The sequence below is a fragment of the Fistularia commersonii genome, chromosome 23 (genome assembly GCF_037954325.1).
Source record: "Fistularia commersonii isolate RoL2024-O1a breed Wild chromosome 23, RoL_Fcom_v1.0, whole genome shotgun sequence".
NCBI lineage: Eukaryota > Metazoa > Chordata > Actinopteri > Syngnathiformes > Fistulariidae > Fistularia > Fistularia commersonii.
This window is the reverse complement of record NC_141306.1, coordinates 5,863,682-5,890,388: the sequence shown is the minus strand read 5'-3', so window position 1 is coordinate 5,890,388 and position 26,707 is coordinate 5,863,682. Positions and strand designations below refer to the sequence as shown.

At 45.1% G+C, this 26,707-nt stretch overlaps 1 protein-coding gene across 2 annotated transcripts in view; it reads right to left on the bottom strand.

Annotated features, from left to right (window-relative positions):
- Positions 1-26,707, bottom strand: part of LOC147220767 (thyroid hormone receptor alpha) — a 64,566-nt gene extending 37,859 nt beyond the window's left edge. Inside the window, exons 1-2 of one of the 2 annotated variants that reach the window (XM_086170293.1) lie at positions 26,476-26,707; positions 744-1,890 (exon numbers count right to left, since the gene is read on the bottom strand). The gene's annotated coding sequence lies outside the window, so the exon portion shown is untranslated. The remainder of the gene's footprint in view (positions 1-743; positions 1,891-26,475) is intronic. The other variant, XM_086170292.1, reaches the window with a different exon arrangement.

Genomic DNA, 26,707 nt, shown 5'->3' with positions numbered 1-26,707 from the left:
CCCCCCCCCCCCCCCCCCCCCCCCCCCGTTAGGAATTGAACCAGGGACCTTTTTACTGTGCTACTAAAGCACCAACAACTATGGCACAAAACAAATTAGAATAAAACAAAACCATAAAAAGGATTTAGATATATGATCAATGGACAGTAACCGCTAGGCAGCAGACAATAAGCTTCTGACAGACAATCAGATGCACCAAGTGGTTGCAAGTTTCTCAAAGTGTGATAGCCGGGTTTGTTTCAAAGGTAAACAGTAGAAGGGAAAGTATTTTCACAAGTAGCATTGAAACTTTTAAATATTTGCATAACATCGAACACCGTGCTGCTGTTGCCTTGATAAATTGCTACAGGGATAAATGCAAAAGTATTATTTTTGCACATCACGCCAAATCTCCACTATATGAGTTTTCATTGACAAGATGTTATTGTATAAGTTCAAGTCAGTTAATGACCTTTTCCGTGAAGCATACCCTCCATCTCCCATTAATCTCCTGTCTCCCAGCACTTTACTATCTAATAAGGCAGAAATGTCAATTAAATGTCATTTAGTGAAATACCAAGACAGCAGATAAGAGATGGGAAATATGAAATCTGGCCAAATAATGTGAAAATAGGCTGGCTTTCTTTTTTTTTTTTCTTTTCAGTCCTTCTGTATTACCAAGCTGGGAGAGACTGTTTCTGAGGCGGGCAGGAATGAGAAGAGACGCCGGTAAACAACTGTGGGGAAAAAACAAAACAACTTACCGGTACATTCCTCTCTGTAGTCCTTTTTTTGTCCTTCTTTTCCTCTTTGTCACACTGTATGTTGCCGGTGTTCCCCTTCAAAAGTTTACAACGCGCATACCCGCATCCGTCTGGAGGAGGTCGCGCATTCTTCAGAAGACGCCCAGAACCTCCCGACCCACAGGTTGCTTTCTGCCGTCTGAAGGCTCCGTTAGATAAAAGGAAACGGCGGATCCTCCGAGTCCCTCATGTGATGTCCAAAGGCTTATTTATACCACTTATTAAACCGGGAGTCTTATGTACGATGGGATTCACTGAGAAGAGACTGATTCTCCGGAGGCCTCCCTGGCTACCGTTGCTACACTGGTGCCTCAGAGGCAAATGGAAGGTGATGGAATCAGTTTTCTGGAGCAGGCCGCTGCGCACGTATCATCTGCCGGGGTGAGCTGAAGCATCGGGAGGGCAAGTGATGAGCAGTCCGCCCCCCCTTCCTCTTCGTTTCCAGCGCCGTGCTGAAGGGTTTGTTTTTTTTTTTCTGCTGAGGTATATAGTTGTCTGCCAGGTTTATTGTATGGAATGGTAAGGCAGTTGTAAATGTTAATTAGCAGGGGCTTCAGGCGACAAACGTAGTACAGTCCAGGCAGTGAGTGTATCTGAGCTGGCAGGTGCTTAGAGTCCTGGGTTCATTGCTGGTGCGGTGCGGTGCGGTTGCAGTGAGGAGAGGCAATCCTAGCTGTCACTGTAAAGGCAGCGAGAGGTCACAGGTATGTTTTTGCTTTACATTCTGGTCACTACGTTGGCTGTTTTTCTGCGGAGGAGGTAGACAGTGGGACAAGAAACCCCTGAGGTGAATGGAGAAATGTTGCACAAGGAAAAGAAAATAGAGAAGAAAACCGATAATGAGGGGTGATGTTTCTTTGCCCTCAATATTTCTTCTGGAGGTAGAGAGAAGTTTCTCAAACTGGATCAGAGGAGGAGAGAACTGTAGATGGATGTTATACCTGTGTTCTTATATCTCTTGAAGAAAGATTGCTGGTGACTCAGACGCACCGACTGTTCACACCTTTAGACGCTTTGAATTGACCGACGATCTCCGATCCCGTCGTCCACTGGGTTCCGGGCGTCCATTTGAAAAGCGCGTGGCTTGACCTCATCCGGTGGGTTCCACCTGCGAAAGATGAGCAGAATTGTTAAGGATCCGTTGCCTCGGCTTTGCCAAGAAGGTCAACATGGTGGATGGACGTGTGCCTGGAGGGTGTCGTGGATGAAAACTCGTCAACGCCCCGCATTGGGTGCGTAACAGCTGTCTCCGTTTGAAATAGGACTGGGCAAAATATCAAACTATATAAATTACAGTCCAACAGAATCCTAAGCAGAAGCTCGACGCTAATATTAGTGCCAAAGCTAGCATTGGAGCTATGAAGCGGCCAAAGTCTCTGCAAGCCATGTCTGGTTACCCCGCCATTCCGGACTATGCATTCGAGTCGTCTGAGACGTTTCGGGAACGAGGGGACATTGTTGCCAATAACACATTTCACAAATCTCAAAGGGACTATATTTATTTCATATTTAAGGACTATACTTAACTTTATACTGCCTTTCTACCTTTTAATATGGAAACAATGAGACTCACTTTTTAACTCAGGGGGTATCGTGTTACTTGGACATGCGCTGACAATGTTTTCACTGGAGTTTCATTTTTCAGATGAATATTTTGATTCAAGTAAAATGACACTTAAATAACAGCGCAGTCTTATCTCTACGCGTTATTGAGGTGTCTGTCAGTATGATGAACTTTACGAAAGGCCGACGGCGACGGGTACGACGAGTACTCCCACCAAAGTCAAATACCAGGACACCGAGGTGTCCAATCAAACCAAAGTTTGATTTTTCACTTTCATTTGAATAAATGTGATTAAAAAGAAGTGAATGGCATAGATAAATCTGTCATTTCTACCCGAGGTCGTTTTTATGAAAAGTAATCCTTATACTTATTCAGCTTCAATTTTCTCGCACTTATCTGGAGCTGGGTTGCTGTGGCGGCAGAAGAGAAGGTCAACCCAAGCATCCCCAGCGTGGTATTCTAGCTGGAACCCAAGGTATTCCCGGGCTGGATGTAAAATCCCCGCAGCCTCATGTAGGTCACTTAGGGCGCATCCTGCAAGGACGTGCCTCCAGAATGCCCCGAATCAGGGCACCAAGGATCTGTCCTTTTCCAGGTGCTAGGACCACCGTGAGTGATTTCTTTCGACAACAGGGAGCAGCGTCTCTGCTCCGAGCGCTGGCCCTGGACGTCTGGCTGCCCACCCTGAACCTGAGCAGAGAAATTCATTTCAACAGCTCGCGTCCAAAACCTCTGTCTTTTGGCCAAATCCGAAGCTCAAGGATGAACCCTCATCTATGGGCCACATTATATGCTACAGAGCATAGAGGGGATCGGAGGACTGTCTTCCCCTCAACCATGTCTAGATATAGAGTCTATCTAAAAAAAAAACAACATAGAGATTGACAGAGGGCAGCCCTGGTCGACCTTTTAACCCAAACTGGAAATGTATTGGACATCGCGTTAAGAATGCAGATAGAACTCGCACAGGGACCGGATGACAGCACGAAACTCTGAGCTGGAAAATGAGGTCTATTTTTGTGGACTTTATTTGGCAGCTACAAATCAAATACATTATAGCTTGGAGAGCTGCAGCGATGTAACGGCACACATTCCATCGAGCCAAAACTTTGCAACCAAAGACTTAGTATTGCGTAGTTGTTTGCCGTCAAGCGGCAACCACTATGCATGTTGTGGCATGGATCCTTCCAGACCTCTGAAGATGAGCTGTGGTATCTGGCACCAAGGTATTAAGAGGCTGATCCCTTAAATCCTGTAAGTTACAAGGTGACGCCTCTGCGGTTTGGAGGCAGGACATGGTTTATCCAACACATCCCACAGATGGTTGATTAGATTGAGATCTGGGGATTTCAGAGGCCGAGTCAACATCTTGAACTCCTCACAGGTGAGCCCGTGCACCTGGCCGTCCATCCCATTTTAGAGATAATGTGGAGCACCGGACCAGGCCACCTTCTTCACTCGTCCATCGGTCCAGCTGTGATGCTTACGGCTTTGCTGGCACATTCCGCGGTCATCCATGGCTTCCAGACTACGACCACATGGCAAACGGCGGTGTTCTATGACTCCTGTCTGTCAGAGCAAAAGTTAGCTTCCCCAGCATCTTTGCTACCACCTACATCACTTTTGCCACACAAAACACCCAGTTACTAGTTCCCTGGTGAACTCTGCACTGCAGAACTATGGCGCTATGACAGTTGCAGTTTAGGAGGATTGTCCGACTGAGTCAGTCAGCCAATCACGGTTTGGCCCTTGTCTCAGTCCATCACATCATTCTCGGTTTATCCAAAAATGTCCACTTGCTCATCTGTCCCACCCACTGATGGACACCGATGTATCAGTAATCAATGTGATTCATTTCACCTATTAGGGGTTTGTATACAAACAAAGATTCTGTGTTCATCTCGTACAGCATTCCCAAACACACACACACACACACACACAAAAAGCACCAGGGGCAAGGAGAAAAATGGAGCACATTTGTTACAACGCTTTATCACTTTATTTACATAATTTCAAAAGTCCCCCCAACCACCTTTACTGCAGGATAAGCACTCTTCAAACCGCGGACGCCACTTGTTCTCCCGCACTCACAAACTCCCGTTCAATCATATGATGATGATGAGTATCTGAACGCCGCGCCCCACAATAAAACATAACGAGAAGACCAACAGACGGATCGCTGGATCTCACAGCAGATGGAAACATCGATGGCCACATGAAGACAAAGCATTTAGACAGTATATATATATATATATACAGTATATGTATACAACACACACAGAAGGCTGGTTGGGCTGCTTGAAGAACATGAGATATTTACATCCATGGGCTTACCATGGTAGAAGGAACAGGATTTCATATTTCCATGTCTTATAAACTTCCTGGTTGTTTTCGCAAGACGACTTTTACCTCAGACGTGTTTGCAGACCCTTCACAGAGTGGTTCTAGTTTACACGGAGCCATAACTGTGCTTGAGCTTTAAGATAAGGTGCAAATGAGAATCTTAAGTGTGTCACAGAAGTTGGAAGTTTATATATTCATTCAATGGTCAAAAGCTATAAATAAAAAATAATAATACATTGTATATTCATTATTTGATATTTGTATGGGAAGTTTAATTAAAATATGAATCCATCAGTGAATAGCATTGAATTAAAAGAGGTATGCATTCATCCGTACAATATTCAAATACCCGTTGATCAATAAAATAAATTGCAATCTCATTATTTAACATGTGTATGGGCAATTTAATTTTAATATGAATTGATACGTTTGTTACTGAATCATTTGGAATTGAAAACAAAGGGATAAAAACAACTATCAAGTAGTTGTCCTCATGGAGTAGCTGGCCTAATGGAATAAATGTACAATTTATACACATATTTGAAAACACACTTGAAAATGAGACATGAATAACTGAATTTAGGGACTGGATTAGGAAGAGAGATTTTAATAAAGCATGTTGAAGGCCACTTACCTTCCCCATTTACATTTACATGCCCCCACCACTTTTGACATTATATCAGCTAATCAATGTGCTTAGTCTCCAATTTCAGCCTTTCTAAAACACCTTGAGCCTTCCACCGGTGAAATTAAGTGAAACATTGCAAAGTGGCTGAGAACGTAAAAGCTTTCTGATGGACGGTGAAGCATGGCTCCGTCTCTAATTGGCAAGCGGGTTGGTTAGGTGCGTCCGTGAGATATGGATCGGTTAGGGTGAGAGTAAGAATGTCAGCATAAGCCAATTTGCATTGTTTTACCTTCATTTTACAAGTGCAAGGCCATAAGTGTCGGTGAAAGGCTAAGCAGATGCATTAGCTAATAGGGTTGTCCAAAGCGGCAAGAAATGTTAACGAGAAAGGTAATCGCCCTTTTTAAATGCCTGATTAAAAAAAGAAAAAAAAAAACAAAAAAAACTGGGAATCCATTTATCTAAAACATCTCACTGTTGTATTCACATTTGTGAATTTGGCAGCTGTGATTCCCACCACATTCTTGTGTTGTGACCGCTGCCATGTAAAAGCGGGCGCTCGTTTCACCTGCTGGAATAAATAATCTCATCTGATGAGGAGGAAAATCTTTACCCACGTGACTATTATTTTCAATTCACCGGATCTCCCTTGCTTGAGTTCTCCCCCACAGCAGTTCTCCGGGATCCAGAGTGGCCAGGTGGGAAATCATTTGTGCACACCCACACCTATAACACTGACCTCCATGCCCCACATCTTAATAATTGACTGCTCATTTTTTTTTTCCCCGGTTAGCTGTATTTAGTTAAAAGTTTACTATATATGAACAGGATTTTGCGCTTCCTTTGCACAGGCTCTGCCAGGTCGTAACACCACTGATATGAACAGGACTGCAGGGCAATTGTGACATTCTATTTATTTTGTATCAGGCAGCCCAAACTGTAATCTCCAGAAGAGTAAAATGAAATGGTCAATAGCCCCGTCCTCCAACCGTTCTAATCCAATTTTTTTTTTTTTTTTTTTTTTTTTTTTTGGGGGGGGGGGACCCTGGCATTTGGTCTTGCCAGCTCACACACACAAGAGAGTCTCCTTGGCAAACAAGTCCGACCTCGGAGGCTAATGAGCTGGCAGCAGGCAGCGCCAAATGAAAATATATATCCAAGATTAACTTGAGGTGTTGGGGGGATGAAGCCTTACTCGACAAGCAGAGGGGGGGGGGGGGGGGGGGGGGGGCACTGCTTCTCTCTTGCTCCAGCTGCCGGAGCTGATACGGACAAGATGCTGCCATTTTGTCACCAGATAACACTATCAAAGAAAAAACATTAAGTAAAAACTGTCTGCTAAAAACTGTTAACATGGAAAAAAATATACATAGAACCAGACAAATTGAAGTTTTTCTCCTGCTGATAGACGGGGAAGCTGGTTTATGTCCATCAAGTAATCCAGCTAAAAATGCTGCGAGGTGCATGGGGAGGCTTGTGCATTCACTAGAATATAGAAATATTTTATGATTATGAGAAATTATCATTTTCAAAGCACATATGTGACACTACAACCTGTGGAACGCTGGAGGTGATTCATAGCTTTGTAACATGATGCACTTTTTCAAATTTTGACTTTATAAATGCCAACTCTTTCCTCAATTCTCATCATGTTAATTTTTAAAGAATAAATGTATACGAATTCCTGTGTCTGCGTCCGATCCACTATCTAGCTGGTGAGCCTGTTTAGCTATGGGGCATCGCCACGGATAACTATCACTGGACATGCCGAAGGCATCAACGAAACGAAAAATCTCCGGCACCAGAAATGCTGATGGTCTTTAACAACATGTTTACATCTGGAATTCTGGTCAACATGAAAAACAAACAAACAAACAAAAAGAAAAAACAATCAGTCTGGTTTCTAACTTAAAGTAAAAGTATTGAATGGACTATATTTTTCAGTCAAAAAAATTGTATTTTCTTTTTGAATCAGCACTTTTTGCAAATTCTAAGGACATTTGTTGTTTTCAGTCTAGTTGCTGAAGGAGTGTGCATCCATATGCGCGTTTCTGGATTGGATAGCAGGCAGTGGATGAGAGGGTTATTTCTGCCTCCCCAGTTTGGGACTTCAAGCCGGAGAGGATCCGTCCACCCGCCTACATCAATTATGCAATCACAACTGTTGGTTCCTCATCGCATGTACGACTGCATGTGAGTGACAGGGAGGGAAACTGACACCGCTCACGCCGATGATCCGTTTTACGACGGCCGTGAGGATAACCGAATAACATTAACTACCTTTTCAGCAGTTTCATCCGTAAACAGCTGGGATGTCAGAGGCGGCGCTGAAAGCAAGAAAAACGGGAGACGGTAACAATGCGAGCGAACTAAACAAGGGGTTTATGCGAGCGGTATTTCTATCGCTCTCCGGGGGTTGTTTCGGGACCGAAAGCGGTCCGAGGGGAGGAAAATGTGAAAAACAGCAACGGGGTCCTGGGTGGCCACGGATGTGTGTGCGCGGTGAAGTGTGAGTGGGCAGCGAAAGCTGGCCAGGATGGAACAGAGGAGCTGCCGCAGCTCATATTTCTTGAAAGGTTCATGCTGTTTTTGATAGAAAAGCAATCAGGGAGCACAGCTCAGCGTGGCCTGTGTCTGGGGAGACGTACCTGTAGATGTCAGGTTGACCGTATGAGCCGCAGTATGCCGCCGACACAACCTAAGACGGCGGGGTGAACAGGACAATAGAGCAAAGGCCCACTCTGATGAATTGCATTTCTCTGACCGTGCGTGAATGGCAGAGTTCACGTTGAGTTCTATCATTTCCGAGGAAGACGTTGCACCAGGGATGGGTAAAGGGCAAGCCAGCGGAGAAGCGGTGACGTTTCAAGCAATGAGCTGCTGGAAACTATTGAGTCCCGTCCGTCATGCGGATGTTGTTTTGACACGTAGCGCCTGCCTCGACGCCGCCGCCAATCAAGTTCCCCTTTTGTGAAAAGCAGCGTCCCTTCACAGCGGTGACCCCTTTCAGAGGCACGATGTGACCCGTCGAGACGCGAAAAATGGTTCAGGAAAGTTTAAAGAACACCGCGCGGAATTCAACCCAATCCATTAGGCTTTGCAATTTTCCCAGAACTCTATCCAATCAGGTATGCAGGATGTGCTGGATAAACAAGTCTGACCTGTGGAGGCCACCCCTTTGCACCTGACAGGACTTAGAGGATCTGCTGCTAATTTCTTGGCAAATGTTACCTCAGCACACCCTTGGGGATCTCGTGGGGCCCGTGCTATGGTAGCTGACCTGGTAATCTAGGTCAAAATGTTACACTTTGGTCAGTATATACAAATACTCACACACACTCATGCTTTTTTTTCTTACTTATTCCCCTGCCCAGCTACTTGGTGAATTAACAGTGTATGAACTATAACAGGCCTGGCCAGCCTGTGGCTCCTGAGCCGCATGGGGCTCTTACGTTCATGTCGACTTTTGTGTTTGTGTGTTTTTTACTTGTGCAATCACGTGCCGCTCCAGTGTTCTCCGCGCACAGCAAAAAAAAAAACCCACACAAATACAAGAATCAACATGAACGTAAGAGCCGCATGTGGCTTGGGAGCCACCGGTTGGCCAGGCCTGAACTATAAGATCTCTTAGTCAGTGCCCGCGGTAGGTCAGTCCTGCGTTCCTGAATCCAAATGAGATGGTTCAAATTATTGGGCCGAGCAGCAGACAGTCCATACACTCACCAATGACACATAAAACGAATAAACTATAAATGTTTCTCTGTGCAGCTCCTTATGTTTCCTCTTCCTCTTCAGCTGCTACCTTCAAGGGTCACCACAGCGGATCATCTGCCTCCATCTGACACTTTTTCTCTGAATCTAACTTCATGTACTCTTTCACTCCATCCATAAATCTAGAAATCTCCTTTCCGCTTTTCCTCCAGGCCACCTGCACGGCCTGTCCAATCTCAGCATCCCTCTACTCATACGTATATTCACTATCCCACCCATGGCTCCTTACATGAGAGTTTGAATTAAAAAAAAATATACATATATATATATATATATATATATATATATATATATACACACACACACACACACACATATATATATTCACACACACACACACATATATATTTACTACTCATCAATCATGGGACTAACTAATATATACCTGTATTTGCAAAATGCTTTGGATCAGCAGTGGTCACCTTTCTCGACCTATTCTGGTGAACGCTCTGATCCCTTTCACAAGGATTTAAACATGAGACCTCGATCCGGCGGCGCTCGTGTGACGTGAAAACATTTCTATTCAGAATAAAAACGGCAACAAATTTTAGTTGGAGTAGTCACATCATGACTGATACAATTGTTTCAAATAGTCTCACTTCAATAGTAGTTTCACGGTTTCAAAGTATTTCATACACACAAACTCATGGCGGCACTAGTGGGAGCAACGGGGTGGGGGGGAATCAAACTGGCAACCATCTGATTGGAGGACGTCAGCTCTTCCAACCAAGCCACAGCCTCCCCAAGAAAATATGATAAATATGTTGGAGAGGCAATTGAAAGAAATGCCGGGGAAATCCGCCAAGAAATATCAGAAAGGACAATATTTCAAATTATCTGTGCCGCAGAGGGATTGTGTAATATATAGTGTAAATATGACTGCTGTTTAAAATACAAGTGAAAATATGCAAGTAAAGTCTGGTTCATCAATTGCTAGGGATATAACAAAGAAAAAAGCAAATTATTTGGAAGTTAAAAGATCACTGTGAGTTTTGTAGATGGGTTTATTTAAACCAAGAATTCCATCTTTAGTCAGACGTCAGCTTAGTAACCTTGGATCTATGCGGCTCTCATCACACAGTGGACGGCCCAATGGTAGATCTTTGTCAATATTCATTGTTTGAGAAACGGCAGACGGACAGACAGACAAACAGATAAGATGCAGGAACCACATGTTACCTCCTATACATGGACTCACCAACCAGGCCACATCAGGACAGGCAGATACACAGTGTGAAACACACACCCGCGCAACAGCAGTCTATAGCACATGCTCCTGCACACGTACACGCACGCGCACGCACACACACACACAAATCAGCCCAGTCATCAACTGAGAGCTCAGTGTGTGTGACCTTGGATGTTGGAAGCCGGGCCAAGACCAGTAAAGAGGGGAGGCGGCAGCACGACGACGGACGTGGGGGGGCAGTAGCATATGTATAGGTATTAGCCAGAGACATCTTCCTGTTGTTGCATAGCAACCGAATGAAAGTCAGGAAAATGAACCTGGTGCACTTGAAGTGTAACACTTTTTTTTTTTTTTTCCAGGCACTCAAAAGCTGAATACCTCCCCCACACAGACTAACGGCCATATGTCAACCTACACAAGGCTTTCTAGTGATTTGGTGGAGGACAGGGGTGGAGACGAGCGATGGTCGGGGAGCACACATGCCGCTAAATCACGTCACTTTTAAGATGAGCTATTTTAATATTCAAAAATATAGTTTGTCATGAACCAGGAGACAAATCTCTTTTAATCTATTTATTAATCCATGAACCCATTTATTTACTTTATGTTTTAACACAAAAAGGATTTCCAGATGAGTTATTATTAATGTCTGACTAATTTTGTAACCTTTTTTGAGATTTTTTTTTTTTTTTTTCTTTTTAATAAGTCCCAGATTTTTTCCCTCATGCAAAGACATCAAAACATTTTCGTCACCCATTTATAACTCATCATTGTATCACAAAAGCACCAATGAACCTCCAAGGCCTTCCATGAGTCTGGTAGGTTTTTGTTGAATAAATAAATAGATAAAGCCACTATAGTAGACCCTCACCACTCGCCATTTAATTTTTCGTCAAACTGATGTGCTGAGAATTCTGGGCATTAATTAAAGCTGCACGAGCCACTTAATCTCCATTCGAATCGCTTAATTTCCCTCAGAGAGCAAACAGGAAAGAGCTCTTTACTGAGTTACTGCACCAGGACGTGTAAACAGAGGGGGCGGTGAGATATGTTTGTGGAATTTTGAATACACTGTCGCAGCATTTTGCATTTTTATTCACTGTTCGGCAGCAAATCACATTCCTGAAGGAAAACAACAGAGGGGAGCAGTGATTTTAAGACCTCTTGTTCCCGCCTTTCGCTACGAGTCCCCTCCCTTTTAATCCAATTTACACGGCAGACTGTCGAGGCACACCTGCTGTACGTCACGTTACACACATCAAGGCTGATTAATCGATACCGCTGGAATTTGAGGACATTTTTAAAAATTAAAAATCCAGAGTAGATGAAGCCTGTTAAAATCTTTAAAGTGACCGTGGCAACGTAGCGACAGCTGGAGGGAGAGTTTATCAATTATGAAAAGTGCCTCGTCGATTCTACTTTTGATTGGCCGGATCGGTTAATTTCGGGAGTCCGACGTCCTTTCGGGAAGTACACAAACCTTGCGTACGGCGGTAAACTTGTACAAGCGCTGTCACGAAAAAGCGAAAATCACACGGACGTCACATCGCCAAGGCAGAGCCACCTTTGACCCCGACCTGATGATGAGTTCAATATGCAGTGGGTCAGAGTCTTGTCGTTCGAACGCCAACAAAGGAGAGCCCCACAACAGATGAAAGGCTGGGCAGACAATGGGGGTGCTAGTGAATTTAGTCCAGGACAAGGGCTCACTTGTTGTGTGGTATTATCTGGGCCTCACGCCAGATTATCCAAGCTGGCTCAGCAGCAATTTATGGTTTTGTAAGTGAGGCCGGGCACACAACAAGAGATGCGCAAACATCGCTGAAAGACGCTCGCCGCGGTCCGCAGCTTCATTAAAGCCTCAAAATCGGATGAGTCGGATGAACCCAAACAAACCCCCCCCCCACCCACCCAAAAAAAAAAAAAAAAACAGAATTCACCCACAACAAAATACTTGCGCACACAAAAGGATGGCGCACATAATGACACCGACACATCCAACGGCATGTGTTTACCAAGCAGCAGGGAAAAGCCGGGGGGAGGAACAATGGATGATCCACATCCTGACCCAAAAAATAAGAGGTGTCGCTGACTTACATTATTCAGTAGTTTATCTGCAATTTCTTAATGATTTTTAGGTGGTATTCCTGCCAACGAAGCACACAAAGAGAAAACAAACAAAAGGGTGGTTTGAATTGGTTTTAATCATCATTAACTAGAATGTTCCGGTCACACCTTCTGGTTCTTATCCCTCCGTTTATCGGCTTTGGTTTCAGTTTAGCATCCTTGCTTCCGTAGAGGTGACCGAGCGCACACTTCACGCGAGGGTCACAGGATACGCGACCGACCAACTTGTGCGATTGTCTCGGTCGTTCTGTTGTCGTTGGGTGCTGGTAGCCGTGACACACACACACACACACCCGCCCAGCGTGCCGCCTGTAAACCCTATCGGCATACGTCACCGAGTACGGAGAGACCTGCGGTACGCGGAGGCGAGTTCTACGCCTCCTGAAATAACACCTCGATCAGACATTGTTGACAGTGCGCATACCACTGACGTCTAAGAAACTAAGCCAATGCGTTTGAGCGAACTGGATCGCGGCGCTCATCGCTTTGCAGGAGAGATATTATCAACATTAATATTGTTCCATCTGATTTTGCACATCGCATAACTGTCAACATTAAATTTGGCAGCTAAATATCACGATTTGCATTTTTTCCCCATCATATTGCGAATAACCGCCAACTTTCGACTCTTAATCAGCTTTTTAAATCAAACTTATGGCGCTTCATGGAGACATTCATTCAAAGGTGATTTAAGATGTAATGCAATACAGCTGAGATGTGCTGCTAGGAATTTATCCCAATATTCTTTGTTAAACAAAACCAAAAAAGAAAAACAAACTTGCTGGACATTTTTCATTTGGACCTTTGTTTTTCAACTCTTCATCATAGCCCAGATGTATTTGGGGCGAAACATTAGTAAAGCTCTTATGCCCTTAAAGGGCCTGGCGGAGCTGCGAAGCAGGTCTCTTAGGCCAATCACATCACGGCTCCGCCGGGTTGAAAAACAGCATTGCAGAGAAGAATAGCTGGGATGCTTGTTTTATTTCTGAAGACAGAAAGCGCCGCAGATAGGGAGTGGGAGGAACGCACCGCTCAGCAGATGGGAGTTTTGGGTTGGCTGAGAACAGGGCGCGCCAAGCTGCGTGTATTCTGCCGGTGTTGGATTATCTTTGCGAAGAATTGCTAAGCTCTAAACTGGCGAAGGAGAAAGGATGCTTGATTCCAGTGTTTTATCCTTTATGCTGAAAGTACAAAGATATCTCGGAGGCAGAGGGTGGAAAAGAAAGAGGCTCCATTAAAGAGCAATGCGGTGGTTAAATTGCGTGTGGTTTTGAAGCGCGGTGCATTACGACTAGGAACATGTCTTTTTCTTCATTATCATACTTCCTTTGCTCCGAGCTGCCCTCCTGCCCGCTGCCGAGGAGGCAGACGAAAATGCCGATCAAGACCTTTTTTTTCTTTTTTTACGATCTGCCGGTTGACCTGCTGCTGACTAACGGAAAGCATCAGCGATTCGACTCTGGACGGACGCACCGTCCATCTCCCCGGTGGAGAGAATATTCATTAACCGTAGCGTCCTGATCTTATCTACTTTGTGTCACCTCCATGGAAGGCGCTCCATAAGTATAATTAATAATAAATAATACATTATCTATGATTATCATTATAAAAATAACTGATAATTATAATTGAGGTGTATTATTTATGCATTCATTGACTTGGTTTTTTTTTCGTTTATCTACGCCTTCATTGATTCGTTCATCGATCGATATTTCCATTGATTAATTATTGAATTCCTTCATTTATTTCATTTATTTATTAGTGCATCATTCAGGGCCCGAGTGCGACAGTGTCTTTGAAAAACCTCCTCATTTCCGCTACCAAAAGAAAAGGGCAGTCTGAGGTAATTGGCTTATCAGCTGTTACTTGGATAATTGAATTTAATTTCTTTTGGGGTCTTTCATTGAGTGAAAGTGATTATTTATGCCCCATTTATGGCGCTCTGTAAAAGGGGAAGCTGGCACTGTACACGGGTAGAGTTCAGAGTGCGTTCAGTACAGGCTTGAAAGTAGGCCAGTATGATCCAGTACTTCATACTACTAAAATATTCAGTTCACTGCAAACAGGAGACGAGAAAAGGCAGCTGCCTGCAGAGCCTGATTATGATCTGCCTGTAACCCATTAAAGTCACGTGTCTGCCGAGAAAACATACATTATTTCAATTTAGGCTCTATTCAATTTTCTTATCATTGCTTTGAGTATAATTGATCCTGTGTGCCTTGTATTATCCCCAAAAACAGACCACGGGGTGAAACTATTGCGTGATGGACGACAAAAAGATGGAACTCGAGGTGTAAAAACCCAACGCGCGCGCTCACGTCCCCGTCGTACACAGAGAATTTTTGGAGGATGTGAACACAGCAGCCTCATGCGTGGCGATTCATGGAAATCCCCTCGAAAGTTGGTGAACACCAAGCTTTCATTGGAAAAATCCGACCTACAACTAGGGCTACGGGAACTTAAAGAAGATTTAATGTCTCCGACTAGATTAACAGATTTCCGGAAAGCTGTTCTTGCACCATAACGCAGCGCAGCTGTCCGTGAGGAGCCGGATCCAAAGGTTGAACCTAGATTCTCCCCTTCAAGGGTCAGAGGTAAGGATTACCTGGCTGTCTGGGCGAGTGCAACGCTCCAGACTGGAACGCAGAACACCGCATTTGCTGCCCAGCTGAGCAAGTGAAGGGGGCGAGAAAAAAAAAAGAAAAAAAAAAGAACTCTAACATCCCAACCGGTGCCTTGTGAAACATGACGACCAGAAACACGTCAGCGGAAAACATGGCGTTGCCTCACCTAATGCACGACTCGGACTTAAATTTGTACTTCAGACATAATTTGCCTTTCCTTATCTACGGGTTCATACAGGAGTGTTGCATAAAGCCCCTTCGCAGAGTGTTATATTTGTGAAACAGGGGACAGTAGGTCCCGGCAAGTACAGACATTTATCAATAATTTGCTACAGCGCGGCCCCTTTCACTATTTTTTCACAATTTATCGCTCGGGATCAGCGTGGACGTCTTACGCATTGGCCGACTTTGTATCCTCCGTGAGAAGAAATCATACGTGGACCTTTGCACGACCCGCATCGGAGGGCAATTTGTGATAATACAAAAATGGGACATGCACACTTGCACGCACACGATCCGTCCCGGTCACAACTCCACCCTCTCACCTAAGTGATTGGACGAGTTTTTCATTTCAGGCGCCATTCTTAATGTGAACATAGTCTGATGATGGAACTTCTATCTTCAAAAATCAGACATCCACATGAGTTCGAACGTTTAATCTGGAGACGAGAAGGGTTTATAGGGTCAACAATCTGCGTTTCAGCGGTTCTCCGAATCGAAGAGATCTATGAACAAAGAGCCGTAGTTACACCGTAAAAATCCGGCGGAAACATAAACTCAGACCGTATATCTCAGGACTCGTGAAGAAATTTGTTGGCAGTCGATAAAAAACATGAAGGTTGGTGCGGCAGGGCAGATCAGGTACACCGTCGGGTAGAAAAAAAAAGACCTTAAGGCTTAAAGAAGAGTTTCCAAATCTATGCCACATTCAGCGGGGCGGCCAAACACGTCCGATCCAGTTTATACTCCGGAGAGTTTTCGGTGACCCCCCCCGAGTGGCTTTTTATTTACTTTCATACTTCTCTACAAGCAAAACCTCTGCACCCGACTCAACGGGAAGAACTCCCGGGTTACGGTTTCCTTGCTCCTCTGCTGTCCACGCAGCTGCGCACACTTTTATTTAAACAGAACCGGCGTGGATTCGGTTAAGCTGGGACCCTTCTCTAGGGATGGCTGATCGGCCGCTAGATGGGTGAATAATTATATTGTTGATAAAGCTCCGAGACCCCCGGCCGTTCAGTCACAATGCGACTGTAAAGGCTGTGTGTTTGCCCGCTGTGGAGCAGATCCCCCGCATAAAGATCTGCCCTGTTCCCTTCTCGGTCACAAGGCTGACGCAATGATTGCATGCCCCCGGTCGGCGCGAGGAAAAGACACACAGGGCTTATCTTTACAAGACAGTTTAGCATCTCCCTGACCATGGGGAAAAAAGAAGTCGGCGGTAATAAAATTTAATCCGATTTGATCACTTCAAGTAATGTACCAGCGCGTCTCCCAATGAAAACCCGATTATATTTTATCCTAATCATGTGACGCGTTCAAGTCCACATATCTACATGGGTAGTAATGAGTGATCGATCTATATTCAGTCAATACTTGCAACTGGAATAGACTGTGAATTCCACCAGTATTTATTTAATATAATGCAAATTGTCAGTAGAGAGAGAAAGAACCTTCAATTTAGTGGATAAGAATAGCTGCATGGGGCCGGAGCCTATCTGGGCTGTCATTGGACGAGAGGAGGGGTCCAACCCGTACCCGTGGCCGGTCGATCGCAAGGCCACGTATAGAGACTTACGACCATTAACCCTCTCATTAGCACATCCGGGCAATTCCGTGTCTCCTAGCGCATGGTTTCGGACCGTGGGAGGAAACCTAGAAACACAGGGAGACGGCGCAAACTCCACACCGAAAGGCCTCGTGTCTCAACGGAACCAGGGACCTTCTCGCTGTGAGACGCCCTCAACACGATCTGTTAAGACAGAGCCACTATGAGTGTGTTGTTATGCATGCTGCTTTAACCGGCCCAGTAGAAAACAAAAAAGAAATCCGCGGCCCCCGAGTGACTCAGGCTGCAAAAATAATCTTTTTGATTATTTACTGCGTGGAGGCAAAAACAAAGCTGATCTAAAGAGAACCAACATCTACGAGTGCAAGCTGCCGTGGCTGACAGGCGAGGTGTGAGCCAACGGCGTGCAATAACCACGCTTGGATCTGACAAATGATGTGTGCTCATTTCAGGAAAAAAAAAAAAAAACACAGATATGCTTGATGCTTTCTTTGCCATCTAAAGACAGGGTTCATTATTTCATGGAGAAGGGGCTGGAATATTTATGATGAAAAAAAAAAAAAAAATGCACTATGAAACTCTGAGCCCCCGAATGACTGAGAAATCACTTAAAAGATCAAGATAGCACGTCTTTTGGTGTTTCTTGAAGAACTCCGACTTCTTCGAAGCGCCGAGTGATTTCGCAAGAAGCGGCTAACACGGTATGCAATGCCCGCTTTGTTTGTGTTTTTCCTCTCTCTTCGGGAAGCCGTCGAGTATAACTTGTTAAACACACACACCACCTGCAGCCCTGCTGGCTTGGCAACGCACGGATGTAATGAGTCGGTTTTGTACTCAAAAGAACGCTAATCATAGGCCGGGGCAGATTGAAAGGTGTTTTTCTTCTTCTAAGGAATTAAGAGGGTCGGTATGACACGAGCTGGAGGAGATCCTGAAGGCATCGGATGGGTTACAAGTCTTCGTTTGGACGTGCGAGCAGAGGAGAGGACGATTAAATAAAAACATCTAATAAACGGGCGCAAGGTAACGAGATGAAGACCGCGCCAAGGCCGGGCTTTTACGGAGCACTTCAAAAGTATGACTCGAAGGCGCCCTCGGTCTGCAGATGAACTGACAGGGAGGCGGGGAAAAACAGCATATTGCAAATGCAAAGATGAACTAAATTTAGGCTCCAGCGATCCTCACAACACTTATGTTGGTTTCCTTCCAAGTCCCTGAGAGGACAAGTCTCTCTTTTTCTCTGTCTTTCTCTCATATATATTTATTTATAAGAAGCACATGTCCAAATTCGATGTGCTTTGTGAACCGTGTGCTTTTTGAGGTCAGAGACATCGTCAGTTGAACCTCGCCGGGGCACCGGCTCTTTAGCCTTCGGGCTTTTTATTAGTCATGTGAAGCTTGAGAATATATAGAATAGCCCTTGTTATGCTTGTTAAGCTGATTTTCATCAGATTAGAGGTGGAAGAAAATAGACCGACAATTTGAGAGTTCAGATGTGTGTCGATTCCCTTAATTCGAATCACATGGCTCTGATATAAGGTGCAATTCCCCAGAAAAAAATTTAACTTTTAGGTCTCTCTTTGTCATCATTCCCTCTTAAAAAAAACATTTTCCACTGAAAAAGCGATGACACGCTTAAGCTATTAGTGAGAGAAAATCTGGGGGTCTGATGGGAAAACAAAAAAAGTACAAAAACAAACATAAGACAACCTTCACCGTCGCATTATGAATTGTTTCCACTGCTTATATCTCCTGCGACCGCCCCGGCTTTCTCCAACTCTCGTCTCCGTGTCATCACCTCTTCCTCGCACGTGGATTTATCGCAGACTGTGAGGCCCTTCTGAGCTTTTAAAAAAAAAAATATATAAGAGCCTTTTTACCGCGAGGCCCGCGCTGATATGAGACGGACGGATGACATGGGGCAAACCAACATAAAGCCTTGCGCAAAAGCGTTTTTTTTTTTTTTTAAGCCAATCACTGATAACAATAAAAAGATCATAACACTTGGCAATGACTGCCAATTTTTAATTTTTCATTTTATTGAAAAACTTTATTAATCCCTCGCGGGAAATTCCTCTCTGCGTTTAACCCATCATGGATGAACCATGAGCAGTTGGCTGCGGTTTTGGACTTTCCTGAGTTTAAGGTTTACGGCTTTGCATCCCACATTTCATAAAGCTGCCTAGAAAAAGAAGAATCATTACTCAGTAAACACATGCACGTGTCATTCTCTACTACTGACATATTACCCAATTCATCCATTCATTATCAAGAGCATTAATTCTGCAGCGGGGGCTGAGACATACAACTGCTCACCCTCCCATTCATACATCTGAGGGCTTCCAACGAACCTACGGCGTGTTTTTGAAACCGGAGAACTCGGAGGAAGCCAACGCAGACAAGGGGAGAACACGGAGGCCGCGTTAAAAGCGGCGATCGTTCAACGGTAGCTAGGATGGCGGTTCGGTTCCCAGCTCCGGTTGCCAAAGTGTCTTCGAGCAAGACGATGAGCCCAAAGGGGCTCCAGATGGCCTTGTTAGCACTTTTGCATGGTATTAGCGCGGGAAATAGTGAACGCTATCCACTGCAAAGCGTTGGAAACCGCAAGGTGCAAAAGCGCTCCATAAATGGAGGCCGTTTACCCTTTCACCGGATTTCATTCTAAAGCCATTTCACACTCGGTATGTAAAGTTTGCGCATTCCCTGCGTATTATTGCTCTTTCAAAAACGAAAAACAAAAAGTCAGACCCTGACCTTTCGGCGTGCCGTCAGACAGACAGTCTCGGCCGCCTACTTTGGGATTCAGGCTCTCACACAGACAATTAAGGAGAATGTCATGTTCAGCGGCAATCTGATGAGAAACAGAAAAGAGTAGCGGCAGCGCTAATGTGCAGCAGATGAGGTCCAAGTGATCTCGCTTGGTTTAATTCCTCCAACAGCTACAGGAGTCAGGCCATAATGTGGATCCATGTCTGGAACATGACCTTTTACTGCAGTGTACCTTCTTTAATGCCTGTCGCAATTCCCGGCAGTCTCTCTCTTTCTCTCCGAACGTCCCGTCAAATGTTAAGACGAGCATCAGAAAAATATTCTTTCCAAAAAAAAAAAAAAAAAAAACACCGTGGGAAGTCCACCGGACAAGACGATTGAAGCGCCCTCATCGGGAAGGGCGAGGAACTCGACCTCTGGGTTCAATCCACAGACACGGCGCCAGTCCTTTTAATGTAACTGCTTTATACAGCGCCAGCGACATCTCACAAGGACACACACACAGTATGTGTGTTCCACCCTCAGATAAATAATGTTTCGGAAACGCTCAGTCAAAAGACTCTAGTTCACCAAGGCCGGTCGCCAATGACGGAATCGGATTAGTTATTTTAACAATTTCAAATATTTTACCTGGAACCGTAAATAATCTTCTGTGCCTGTAAGGCATTTAGGCTTTGCAATGAATATATAAACGTGTGTCCACGACAATGTGGCGATACTTTCATCGAGAGCCCCTGCGTCCTCGCCACCGCTCCCCAGCCTGCGACGGATTTTGTCCATTTATCTATAATTGAAGCCAAAATGCCAGCCACAAAAGAGCCATTTAAAAGGAGATTCCGCAGCATTTTCCATGAATATTTGAGGCATCTCCGGGAAACAGCCTTCGTCTTAAAGGATGTTTTTATTGTTCAGGGATACAATTATTCTTCTGAGGATTGCACTCTGGTTCCTGTTAGTGCCTTAGCTTTGACTTCACACCTTCCCGGCCAGAGTATTTTGCACATTGGAGAGCCTGAACCGTCTTTTAAAGACCCCGTCGTCCCATGAAAGCAGGTATCAGTGTGCGACTCTCGATTCGAGCTGTTGAAATGCAGCCAAAGCGGAGTCGGGCTTAAGTGAAACGACAGCTGTCACTCCTCTCTCTTTCTCTCTCTCTCTCTCTCTCTCTCCCCACTTTCAAACGGCCACGGTCATTTGAGAGAATAGCGGGCCGAAAAGGAAATGGCATTTTTGCCTTATGATTCTATTACAGAATGTGTGACCAATGGTGAAACGGTAAATTTAGCGACAGGCCGATGAAAAGCGTGACTTCAATGAGGTAATTTAATCAAAAATGCGTGCATTATTAGATGTGACACGTCGAAGCACAAGGTTTTTTTTTTTTTTATTGTTGTCATCCATCTATGAAAACAGGGATTAAACCAAGAAAAGTAGGTTTGTATTTTATTTTGAAAACCTTTTTCTTTATAAGGTGCATACATTTAATTCAAATGTTTTATTTTGTTGATAAAGCAAGCACTTTAACGCAAGGCGCTTTATAAATATATTGATAATCATGATTCTTTTTTGTTTTTTAATCAAAGAATCATTATTGAGAATGCCGTCCTTGAACACTCCCAGGTCCGTGTGAACGCATATAGATGACCGACATTCATGCAACGCTGCTGTTTGCTTTTCTGCACCTGACAGAGCGGAACCGATAACTCCATGTACCTTAGGACAGTGTGTACATTAGCACACCGAGACCCGTCACCAGAACGTAACAGCCACCCGGGCACAGAGAACCTTCAACCTGCGGGGCGTTCCGAGCAGCCGCGGAAAACCCAATGACAGCTGGTACAGATCTGATCTGCCGAGCTGTTGAAAGTCTCTTACGGCATGAAGAACCTAAGGATTTTTTCACAGTTTCCACCCATATCCGCAGTCACAAAAGCAACACACACACACACACACACACACACACACACACACACACACACACACACACACACATGGTGTAGAGAACAGACACGGAACTGCTTTCACCTGCAGACAAGGAGCAAATAGCTTGATAAGCTAAGGAAATATATTTAAAAAGGGGTTTAAGAAAGTTAAGAGTAAAACATGGCTCCTAACCTACACTGTCATGGACTTACCAAAAAGTTCATTATATATATAATATAGAATATAAAATATTAATATGATAGAAATAAATAAAATAAAAAATACAAATAATTTTATATATATATATATATATATATATATATATATATATATATATATATATTCTATTTTCTTGTGAAGGTCAGTAAAAGTATTTTCGATATTTCTCTTCAAATGACATTTTCATGTGGGATGTTTTCCATAGCACACAGTAGTTTGAGGTGTTTTAGTTGGAGGAAAAAAAAAAAAGCTGAACTAATTCAAAGAAAAATGTAAAGATTTTTCAACTGAAAAAGTCATAAAAGAGAGAGCCCTAAAGCCTTGTCAGGAAATAAGCTGATGCCATATATGGTTTCCATTAAATGGGGAAAAACTAAAACAAGGACATGCTTTCCAGAATGTTTCATACATCATGGCGGATGAATGCAAACCAAGTGGTATCATTTCACTCATGCAGTAAAACATGAGAGGATTCAGCCTTGGGCTCTTTCTCACCTGTCATATATATGTTATTAGCAAAAAAAAAAGGACAAAAAAAAAAACAACTTTTTAACCACTTCAATCCCCCCACCCCCGCCAGCAACAAAAAAGGGTTTGGAGTCGGCACCTGACGGGAGATCAGACCTGCGGAGGGTTACGTCTGCAACACGGGGTGTCAAACAAAATTAGCGTACAAACTCTGCATGTTTCAAAGCCAGTGAGCTGGGTAAAAATAAGATAATCCTTTATTAGTCCAACAGTGGGGGAATTTGCAATGGGTCACACTAATCCTCGCCCGCACCGTGTCTCCGTGTCTGACCGGAGCAGGCTGGGGGGGCCTCCCAGCCTCGGCCGGCAGCTGCCTCCACAGCGCGGTTATGTAACTACTTTCTCTGTGACGGAGGAGGGAGAGAACCGGTTTTCTTTCCTCCTTCACTCCATACAATAGGCTTCATAAACCCAGAACAATGACCTATGGGAAGGGTGTGTGTGTGTGCGTATATAGGGGGGTTATAAAAATATATGCATCGAAGACAGAAAAGTCACCGGTCCACAGACTCCTGAACTAAATGTTCACTCCCACTCTACTACACATAAAATCACTTTTTTCGACACTGTTTGACGAATGGATACAATATTCTTCTTTTTAAACTGAGCCTGAAGCCACAATGTGTGACCTGTCGCTACATTCGAAGAGACCGACGTGCAGTGCGGGTCCGGGCGGAAACGCAGGGCCTGGATCCGAACTCTCCGGATCACATTGAAAAGTCCATTTAAACAATTTAAAAATGACACGGAGGCTTCCATCAGGATTAGTCCTCTATGTGTGTGTGAGTTTTATGTGCGGGTGCGGATTGAACGCGGTAAAAGTTGTGGGAGCGCATCAAAACACACGCCCATGTGTTGCGAAAACCCCGGATTGCATGTAGCGTTGAGGCGAAGCCGCACTCGAGGCCATGGGAAAATGAAAAACGGGAGAAAATAGATCCCGACAATGGCTGGGGGAAGCTGCTTCCGACGGGGAGCGCTGAGGGAAGACAGCGCCTGAGCTTTGTGTCAAAAAAGATGTGATACGAATTAAAGTGATGGGAGACGGGAGATCTGGCTTTGCTGCGGCGGTGGGTTCAAGAGGCAGAGTGGAGGACGGTTAACTCCCGGAGGGAATAGACATTTTGCAGACGGACAGGAAACATGGTTGTGAGCTCTGATACGCCGTCTGGAAACATCAGCAGAAAAGGAGAGAACAACCCCAGATTTGCTGGAGCGCTAAGGGGCTGGAGGAAGGAGAAAGAACTTGTGCCATGAACGGACATTCATTCATTCATCATCTATAGCGCTTGTCCTGCTGTCACCGGGCAAGAGGCAGGGTTCACCCTGGGTTCAACTTCGTATCGCTTATTTTCCTCTATTTGGTAACAGACGTCTCCGTCCGTGTAAAAGCGAATCCGAAATCGGACTTTACAAAAGCAAAGTTTAGAAATCCTCAGTCAGCGGCCGCCCGAGCCCAGAGTCACATGACGGCCGTGACGGTCTGCCGCGGTGCGGCTAATCTCTCACAAGGAGCGTCTTCATAAAAACATTACGCGAGAGAAAGTTGACCGAGCCGCTGCCATCTTGATTCTGGCGGGGAAACACGCGAGCGTTTTCAAAGCGTTTGTCCTTCTGCAACCCCCAACTTGTTTTGTTATGCACAACAAAGAGCTCCGCATTGCATTTTAATCAAATTTTAATCACGGTAATCTATATTAATACCAACTCGCAGAGACACTGTGGGTTTTTGCCTGCTCACATCCAAAGCATAATAATTGTTCTCTCATTATACTGGATTCTTTGTACTAACATGTTCAAAATTCATTATGATGTTTGCATGAAAAGAGGGAAATACTAGCACTGCGTGAAAACTGAAAATTCTCAAGATGTAAATCTCGAACCTCTAGGAGGAGAAGGAGATGCCGGTGACGGATCAGAGCGGCTCGGAAAGTTTAATAAAGGCCGGACCAGCGGCCCCGGCAGGATAACGGGGGATTTTTTTCCGCTGGAGCTTCAAGGTGTCTGAGCGGGCGAGTCTTTGGAAGAAAAAAAAAAAAAGTGGCTCAAAACTCCTGGACTGACCTCGCTTACGACAGCGGGGAAATCTGGGAGCGCTGACCGCTGTGATTGGGGCGGATCAAAAGGTGTTTGGAGGGGGGGGACAAAATTCCCGCTGGGCTTATTGTGCGGGCTTTCCTGACAACCTCCGTCTCGCAACGACCGGGGTGGAGCAGGATGGTGCCGTGTTTACCTTCGGGACCGAGGAGAGTCGGTCCGACCGCCGTCTCCGCATATGCTGACAGCGAAGACAGACCGAATCTGTCGGGCCTCCCTGTCGGGTTCACGGATGTGAGGCACCGTCTTCGTAAACTGCATCGTGAACCCCGTCTTGCTTTTCCATTGGAGCCTTCGCAAGTATTGCATGCATTAAAAGTTATTTCAATACATTTGACTCAAGTGAATATGAGTACACGCACACGGCGCTGGCCTATCATCTGGTGTGTGTCGTTTTTTTTTTTTTTTCACCAAGGAGAGACTCACTGAAGAACCCACCTTTAAAAGATTGACGCAAATGAGTTAGAACTCGGGGCCCCGTCTTCTCAGTGACTCGGCATGGAACGCTTGAGATTCAGCGCACAGAGTGGGCGCTGATTTGCGGTACTACATCACACAGCTCCGGCCCCAGCGCCGCTACAACCACAGCCTTGGGCCCAAACTGACTTACACTCCATATTTCATGCTCTGTAACACCTGAATTATTCATACAGAGTCGAGAATCCGAGAAGAATTTGGCAAAGTTTTCACAACCGAGGACCTTGGAACATCTCTATCTATCTGTACGTATAAATTGGGGGGATGATATCAGCCTCAGTATAAGAATCACATCACATCTAATTTCAGTGAGAATCCAGCTTCATCAGGAGCAGTTTAAATCAACACATCAACTGTTTTCACCAGCTTTGAATGATCGAACGACAGACAGAAGCATAGATAGACGGAGCGATAGATGAGACCGGATGAGACGCCTTGCTGGACAAACGCCGCTTTGCGCCGCGGCAACACAAGAATGTGAGAACTTTGAATAACAAATCTCGAAAACCCCTCCTGTTATGTAAGGAGGTGTATGATTTCCTTTATGTTACAGAAAACAAACCCGCGAGGCCCGGCGAGGGTTCCACTGTTAATACCGGGATATGATCGATTGCTTTCACCGTAACAAAAACTATCTGGAAAACTTGTCATCCGAAACTGAGGGGCACAATGTCCTGACCCCACCCCATCCCCAGGTCACCTCCATCACTGTGCTCAGCCAAATGAGTAATCTGTATGTATGACGCACAGATTGCAATCTGATTAGTATGAGAGTCATTTACAGTTTTTTTGTTGTTGTTTTTTTTTTTTTTTACACACAGTTTGCTTCAATTAAATGCTTATTTGTCTCATATCCGCGATACAATAATTATATTTTCCTCTTGTCTGCTGTTCATTCCCAGCTGATTTAAAAAAAAAAAGTACATTTCAATCAGGTTTTGCTGCTTTTCAGTAAGGAAAATAATAATTTAAATAGGCAACAATTAAGAAAATAAAAGAAAGTTGAATAAGCAAACTACTAATTTATCATACAGCAGCACAAATAAATGGATATGACAAAATGTATAAAACTGTGGTTTGAATTTAATCAGGAAATATCAAATGACATTTCCCCTGAGTTCTGTCTGCACGCCAGCACTGTCCGCGTCCACGCGTGCCGTGGAGCGCCACCCTTCCAGCCACCCGGGTCTGCGCGGATCCACGCAGATCCAACCGTCCATTCCACAACCGCGCGCAAAAAAAAAACAGTTTCTGACACGAGAACCACAAAAAAAAAAAAAAAAAAAAAATGCTAAGTGTGTGTGTGTGTGTGTGTGTGTATATGTGTGTGTGTGGGGGGGGGGCTTGCGGGAGCACACGCACGCAGCGAGCGGCGTGCGGAGGCGCGGCGGGTCAGCTCCAGGTGCGCCGGGGTTGACGTGAGGACAGCGCGCACCTGGCGCTCCGCTCCCAGCGCGTCGGGCTCCGACGAGGAGTCCCGCGGGGACGCGCAAAAGCGCGACCCCGACCTCCGCAGCGCATAATGTCCGCACGCACACTAGCACTCCACGCACGGCCGGTCGGTACGGAGGTGCCGGTGTGTGTGTGTTGAGGGGGGGAGAGGAAAGGAGGACAAATAAAATTAAAAAAAAGCAAATAACCGTACCGTGTCAGCCGGTGCGTGGTTTGGGGAGGGGGGGGCGCTTCCGCTTCTCCCGGTGGTTCCGGTCCGCCGTCGGAGAGACGCGGTGGCTCCGTTTGCTGCAAAGCTGCGGCCGTGCGGCGTGCGGGGAACAACTCCACGGCGTTCGGCAAGTTTGTGTGCCGCGTCCTCCCCCCCTGCCTGACTCCGCCGTGCGGGAGAATACGGGTCAGGAGGACCACAGCTGCCGCCGCCG